Source organism: Octopus bimaculoides, chromosome 2, assembly GCF_001194135.2.
Source record: "Octopus bimaculoides isolate UCB-OBI-ISO-001 chromosome 2, ASM119413v2, whole genome shotgun sequence".
NCBI lineage: Eukaryota > Metazoa > Mollusca > Cephalopoda > Octopoda > Octopodidae > Octopus > Octopus bimaculoides.
In genome coordinates this window covers 178,359,758-178,368,551 of record NC_068982.1, presented here as the reverse complement: position 1 = coordinate 178,368,551, position 8,794 = coordinate 178,359,758, and positions in this window count along the sequence as shown.

Sequence of the window (8,794 nt, the reverse complement as noted above, 5' to 3'; positions counted from 1 at the left end):
TATATATATATATATATATATATATATATATAATTACTCAACTGAGATTTTAATGTGTGGACTCACACATTCATTCTTTCCTAAGCAAATAACATGTGGTATGGAAGTATCTTCAGTATTGTGCGAATAAAATCAACGAAAACAAGGTAATAGACTATAGTTAGTGAAATTTTAGTCTTTATAAATAAATGTTTATATTTTTTCTGTTAAATGTACAACAGTAATACTTATAAACACAAAAACATAGGAAACGAAACATTATATACTGTAATGCTCCATACATTTTAATTATCGTTCCCATTCTGCCAGGGTTCTCTAAACCTAGTCATTCTATTCTACATAACATCTAGATAATTTCAATTAGAATTTGAAATAATAATCGAAATAATGTTTTGTAATTTTATCGATATCGCTTCTAAACATTAACCAGGTTTCAGTTCCATGAGAATCGATTTTTTAATATGAAGGCCTAGGATTACTGGTCATACTAGTTAATCTATTATTACAATGAAAAGGTTATTCTCTAAAGTGAAGCATATAGCTGATTGATTTGGCTTCATTCCCTGAATGATACAAATTTTATTCGTACATGAAGATAGAATATTAAAGTCGGATCTTTTTTAAAACGGGGGACACATTTTTCATTAACGAAACACTTTGAAACTTGGATCACTGGTAGAATGTGTCATATAAAACATCTTTTTCTCTTAGTCTTCTTAAAAAAAAAAAGAAATCCATAAATTATTCCATGTTAAAGTTGTCGTATTTCTGTAATTTCAACCAATCACTGACGTCCATTCAGCCGATATACATTAAGTGCCGACTACATAAACAAACGATTCTGAAACAATTAACCCTAACCCTAACCCTAACTCTAACCCTAACCCTAACCCTAGGGTTAGAGTTAGGGTTAGGGTTAGGGTTAGGGTTAGGGTTAAAGCAAATTTAAAATGAAAAAAGCAAATAAAACGAAGAATCGTTTGTTTATGTAGTCGGCACTTAATGTATATCGGCTGAATGGACGTCAGTGATTGGTTGAAATTATCGAAATAAGACAATTTTTTACATGAAATAAATTCAAATACAAAAATATTTTTCTGTTCTATAACACAAAATAGATAAGTATACGAAGTTTGAAAGTCTTTCGGTACCAAAAGCACTACGTAAAACATTAATGAAAAATGTGGCCCCCGTTTTAAAAAAAGATCCTTAAAGTCTACAAGAAATGTTTGTCAAAACAGTGGAGCTCCTGGTTAGTTACTATAACATGCCAACCTTCATGTTTCGAACTGGCATTATGTTTAGACAAAGCATCTAAAGCTAGAGTATAATTACCGTCGTAGAAATTTTATATTTAAGCCTCATAAATTTCCTCTGATATCCGATCTTTACACAGTCATATTCTAGATGTAATTAATACGGTTGTACAGCTGCTACAGCTAAGTCCACACAGAAGCTTAATACATGAAAGTAAACTACTTCAAAACTAATTCTTTTACATCCTCTTTAATGTTTTTTCAGCAGTTAGTAGTAATTTTATACAGTAAATGTAACTCTTTAAAATTGTTTAGCATGGGAAACATTAATAGCAAATAGTAGTTGATTGTCTTGAAAGCATATTTGACGTAAAAGTGTGTAGCAATATATTGATAAATTTACAAGAAAGAAAATAACTTAGTTATGTATTGACGAAACAGCAGATGTTGACCTTAATTAGAAAGTAGTATTGCTGGAAACTTTGTTATTTTGATTATAAATGTGTTATGAAACGTTTCCTAAGGTATTTTATAAACTCAAACTCTAGGTTTGAGATATTTGGTACATAGCCAGAAATCTGTTAATTTGATTTATCTTCAGCAGTACAGAGCGAAAATCCATTTTATCACGATTAACCGCTCTTTCACCTAAAGTAATTACGGTTATCTTAAGAAAATAATTATAGTAGCTAGAAGTTGATTAATAATTAAGAGCATTTTTTTACTACAAATATCCAAGAGGATATTTATTTCACTATTTCTTATTTCTGTCTGGAACAATTAAAAAATAAACGTTTATTTTATTATTTGTAATATATATTTAAATTAGTCACTGAAGTCAAATTCCATATATTTCTTATAACTTAAAACAAATGAACAATTCTGTCAGGTTACCTCAAAAATAAAGTTTTATCTCATATTTTGAAACACATTTTGTTCTGCTTTTATCCTTTACTCACGTGTTTTATAAAATAATGTTTCAGATATTAGAATAACAAATATTCACGTTCCGCATAAGTCAATCTTTTCTTATTTCTATTATGTGCCGCAGTTCTGGTGTCATATCAGGTTTTGAATAAGAAGAGAGTGCTAGCTAAACCCTTAACCCCATTTACCCACCCTTTTGAAGAACACAACATTGTGAATGTGAGGATGCTTGTAAGAGACGGAGAGAGCTAGGGAGAAAGTGTAAGACAAGAATCTGCCCCAGTAATTGACTAGTACTTTTTATCAATCCCGAAAGAATAAAAGCTTTACAGTGGCTTGACAGAATGAGGACAATGATGGACAACGTGTGCGGTGGTATTTCGTTACGGCTTTTCACGTTCTGATTTCAATTCCCATGAAGGTCAACTTTGTTTTTCATCCTTCCTGGGCCGATAAGATTACGTACCAAGTACTGGAGTCGATTTAATCGACTGCTTTCCACCACCACCACGAAACTGTGGCTTGGTTTCTATGCTAAAAATCACTGTTTTATCTGTGATATTTTAAAATTATTCTGTTTATATATTTTTATAATGCTGACACTGTAGTTGAACTTTTACATGAACCTCATCTACGACGGTGGATTACCGGAATATAATACTTTACAGTATCTATTTCAGCACTTTACGTTTTGAGTTCAAATTCTGCTATCTTCAATTTTACCTTTCATCTTTCCAAATTCATTTAAATAATGCACCAATCAAGCACTCGGACTCCATAAAGTTGACTGTTCCGTCTATCAAATTTCTGGCCTAGTGCCTATGTTAAAAAGCAGTCGTATGAGCTTCATTCATGAGAAATACGATTACATAACCACCTTGCCATATTTTTACTGAGTGAACTATTAATGATGGCTAAGGTTTAATCGTTTCATTCAAAAATAGGAACATGGTAGTGTGTTCGATTTTTAGGTATCCTACCTATACTTTTTGATGCTTTTTATTGATATTGTCAATTATTTACCACAAAATATGCGAACCAGTAGTTATAATTTTTCCAAATCATGTTAACAGATGAAATCAGATTAACAGGCAAATCTTTAATCAGCAAAACACAACTGCTAATACACAGGCATGCGATATTTACCCTGTGTATCTTTTAACCTAACTATAATGATTCCTTCTCTTCAGAGCTATGATGTTGTGTGCTGCTACAGAAGTTTAACTTAGGCAAATTTTAGATTATTATTTCCATGATAGGAGGTAAAAGCTAGTTGCAGTCAGATGGCTTTTGGTGAGTAAAGCTTAATATTCTGTTCGTGGTAGCTGCATTATCCCAGATATATAAACAGTATTTGTAGATTTCATTGTTGAGCTACTGTTAGGAAGTTTATTGGTGAAGATTCACATACAACCTACAAGCCAGAGAATGTATAAATAGCCAACTTTACAGATCCACTAAAGTCATGTACAAAAAACTTTCATTGAAAGTATATTTAATATTTTCACGAATGTATTCTCTATAATCCAAATATAGAAACCTTAAATCAAAATAAAGTGGAATATACAATAGACTGCCAACATATATATCGTAAATTAATGTCGTTTGTGTTTTTGGAAAGCAAATTTAATTCAGTATACTACAAATTAACTAGTAATAGGGAATATGTACGAGATTTTCTTGGGCGTCTACAGACAATATACTGTTCCAAACCTAGAAATTGTTCATTTTCATTATTTATAAAAAATGGGAAGTGAATACAAAGCTTTTGTTGCAAGTTTTACGGCCTGCTCGTAATGCTGATGTTATTTTGTATAGTGTTTTACAGTTTGCTTATGATTTATATTAAATCTGCTACAAGTCATCTTTTAAATCCATAATCTGATTATCCGCGACTAAATCGGCAGTTCCACTTAACTTGCTTAATATATAGAAGATTATTGAGCACTCAAGAGAACAAAAAACAAAATTTGTCAAGAAGGAATATCAACTCAGGATATTCAACAGCTAACCAAAACCAACTAGGTGCAACATCTCGAATGGGTCAGACTATGGATGTCGACAGTCAGCCGCTGCAGTGGCTGTAGAATCAGTATGGCTTGGCCTGACATTGCCTGCTGTATATACAACTTACCGAGAAAATGCTACTTATAACTTCAAAAGATATTGGCACTAGCAACAATCCTTTGAAATAATATCGATAATTTAAAAATACACTGGACCGATAGCCGCCCAGATTTCTATATTTTGTGTTGCCTTTCTCCACTCCGATCTGCAGCGAAAGATTTACTACGATGCACCAAAGCTAGCTTTATCTAGACCCCTGAATACGAGAACACTACTAGATAGAAGAAAAACAAATCGATGGGAGCCGCGCCGCACTCGTAGCACTGGAGATGGAAAGATATAACCGGGATATAGCAGTCTGTAGTAAACAAGCAATCTAGAACATAGTACTATCACTGACTCAGTGATGTGTTTCCTCTTTTTATATTCATTTTACCTTCTTTAAAAAAAAAGTTAGCGGAAGGAAATAGCTGGGGGTTTTTTGTATAAAGACTACAAGAATAATGTTACTTTTTCTTACGTATATGTCTGTGGTTATATACGCATGTATATTTATATATGTTAGTATATATGTGTCTACTTCAATTTCTACTCGATGATGTCTTTAAACAGATTATAATTTTACTTAAAAACATTGTTTTCTCGTCAATAACAAACATTACCAAAGTTCGCAGACTTTTGCTGTTTTAATATTGACAAAAGAAATCTGGGGTAAAAATGAAAGTTCAGCCGTTGGCAACAACATCATTGCCAGTGACTCTATTTTTCTCTATTTTTTAATGTCTATCTTACTATCAAATTGATTGGTCTTTGACGTTTAATTTCCGCATTTCTCATGTTATTATCGATCACACTAATTTGTGAATATGACAGAGATGGTTCGGTTTCGTGCATAAAATTGCTTCCAAATAAACATAGCTTTCCATTATTGCATGGAGTCTACTATTGATATGTGTGTTTTATATGATTCCTTGTTATTTGTTTAGTGACTGAAACTGGTATCTGAGAGAGATTAAATTTTTTCTACAAATCAAGATAGTTCAGTCATAAAAAGAAACGAAGGACAAAAAAAAACAAGTGAATCATGGAGATGCTTATAAACATTTCACTATTTTGCTTCCTGTCATTATTGTTGTAGCAAGGATGGTGCCTGGCAGAATCAATACAGCGACAGATCTCATTGACTTGTAGTATATAATTGCGTTGTTTGTTTTTGTACTAAGTTCAAATCCCTCTAGAATTAATGCTACCTGTTATCCTTCTGGGGTCGATAAAACAAGTACTGGGACCAATATAAAGGTTCGTCTTATGTGTCCTTAAAAAGCAGTCTTTAATAACAAATATCATGGAACCAACTCTACAGCACCATCTCTATTGAAAGTTTTAGACATTTTACCTCTATACTACTTATCTAGCTCTTTATATAAAATATAGAAATACAAAAACAATTTTAATTCAGTCAGTTCATTTAATCTCTTGAGAAAGTATGAGTATCTTAGATTTCCATCCTTTCCATAAATACAAAGGTATTTGTACTAAGTCCTACAAAAATCAGCATGGCTTCATAAGCATTTATAAAGTATTATATTTATAAAATTATATAAATATAGTCGTAACGTGTTTTCCAAATCTATTTTTACTGTTTGAAGCTATCATAATTACAACTTTAAATATTAATATGCAGAAACTCAGTGGGACAGAAAATTATTTTATTATATTACTATTATTTTCAAAATAATGAGCTTTAGAATGATAATATTTTTCAATGTATTCTTTATACAAATTCCTTTGACTAGGTTGTGCAATAATGTATACAGTGTATTTCACTCATACACATCAAGTGGCTCTACTACGTCTTATATTATAATTTCTCTGAAATTATCACTTGGTGTTGATTCCTATCACATGGTGTTGATTCTTCTATATCCCGTAATTATTAATAAGGAGGTTAACGATGAAAGTGATTACAACAAATGGTTGTAACTCAGAATTGAAACTAGTCAGATATGTCGGAGTTTACCTTTGCTCTTCTCACAATACTAAGAATATGATACCATAGTTACAAATGCTAAAATTTCATTAGAAGGTCTTAAATATATAAATTATAAATTATTAAAGTTCTGAAATGTGTTTCCTAAGCTGTTGGGATTTTTTTTCATTCAAATATAAAATCTTAATCTTTAATGAGTATCACTAGTTATTGATTCTAAATGCTAATCTATAAATTTTGTAAATAGTAATCAAAATATTTACTATTCAGTATCGTAAATGTATAAGACCTATGGAGTTAGCAAATTTACTACAATATCAATATTACAGTTTAGTTCAACTATGTTTATAGTTCAAATGCCCTAACTTCGTTATATTACACACGGGTCTCTATTTATTTGGTAGTTAACCTTACTAAATAAAAAGAGGATGTAACTCTTTCATCAACATGCTGTTTTGGATGGATATATCTTTCTTTTTTGATATCATAGTTCATAGTAGTATAATAAACTACGCCTACTTTTCTTTTCTAATTTAGATTTTCTACTAGTATTTATTCATAAAATGTGTAAAATGTCATCGGCTAATTCGTTATCTTGAAGATATGTATTCGTTTTAGTGTTCATTCGTATATTTGAATTATTATTCATCGAACAGTTGAAGAAACAAGTAGATAATTTTGATCAGATAATTATGATCAGACTGGCTATGATATTATATCTGCCTGATGACAGAGAGTGTTAGCAATTGCTGACTGCCTGGGTATTGAGCATGAATGTATGTTCGATGTTCAACTAGAGTACTACTAAGAACATTCATGATGTTATATGTATAGTATAGTTGTTAAATATGATATTTAACAACTAGATACGAGAGGAAAAATAATCTACAGAAAGGAAGCATTTGATTCCAAACTGATATAGAGTACAAATGAAAATATTAATGGAAACATAGCGTACATTTAATATTGGTTTTCTTTATTTTAATAATATCTAATTTCTTGAGTCTATATTAAAAATTAATAATATATAAGTGCTATGGAATTGCAATGTCTTAAATAAATAGCAATGTTGTATTGATAATTCCGTTCTTTCCCTATATTAACTAAATTGTGATCTCTAATAGATTATAATTTTCAACATATATAAAAAAACATCACAACTGAAGGAAATAACTCAGTTTTGAACAAACTAATATATATAGTTCCTATCGTACTATATCAATATAATCTTAACCCTATTGTCCATAATAAACAACAAAAAATGTATCATTGATGGTTTCCCGAAAAATGTTCTTGCGTCAGCACCTTTTTTTTTTAATTTGTTGTAACGTTTCGCTAATCTTTTAGTGCTGCTCTCATTTATCTGTGTTTCAAAACATTTGACGCGGAGATAGGAATTATAAACAATAGTCCATTCTTTTATAGCTGAAAGTGTTCAATGAAAAGTCAGACTTAAAAAAATAATAGAAATATTATATTTCTAAATCTCTCAGAGAGATTCATACAGTAGCAGCACAATAAAGTGATGGGATGTTGCCAACTTAATGTGGCAGTCCCTGGAAAGGGAAGAATGCTACTGCTATTTAACCCTAGGAAACACCGTTTCCAGTTGGCCATGACACATTTTCTGTGTCCTTATGTTTTCAAAGGGGAGATAAGCACCTCCACCCAGCAAATCCAGCATCCAGAGACTGGCTTTGCTGGGTGGATTATCACCCCTTTGAAAACATAAGGACACAGAAAATGTGTCATGGCCAACTGGAAACTGTGTTTCCTAGGGCTAAATAGCAGTAGCATTCTTCCCTTTCTAGGGACTGCCACATTAAGTTGGCAACATACCATCACTTAAAAAATGATATTCATATATTAAGAAAGGATATAATTGACCATTTTCACAAAAGAATTTTCGTTTAAAAACCTTTTTGCTGCATTGCCTCCGATTCCCATAAAATTGCATGTACCTGAGAGTACATCCATAACAAACGCATGATTATTATTACAGTCATGTTTAACTCTGAAGTTTAAAGTGTATTGAGCCTAACATTCTACATCTGTTGCGTGTCATCCAAAACAATTTGGAAAGGGTTCGGCGAAAAAAACGTTCAATCAAAAATAGGTAAACTACAATTTTAGGCTGAAGTTAATGTCAAATTTATACAGCATAACTTTAGGGCTATGACTTGTAAGCTATTACAAAATGTATTCTATTAAATGGTTTTATAAATAAATATTTAATGGATTTTAACAGATTTGTTTTATATTCAATGTTTATGTTATATAAACCATCTACGCAATTTTATTTCTTGCAAATTTTGAAATAAAACATAAATATATTTAAACGATTTACATATATTTGTATGTGTGTATCGGTGCGTGTATGTGTGTGTATGTGTACAGAGAGAGATGGGAGACAGAAAATGAGAAGGGAAGTAAGAGATAGATTTTCAAATAAGAGAAAAGAGCTGTAAATGCATGAGATGTAAATTTAAATCAATGTTAATTTTAATATATCTCCTGGCAATTCTATAGTTCTAATTGCTTAAAATATGTGAAG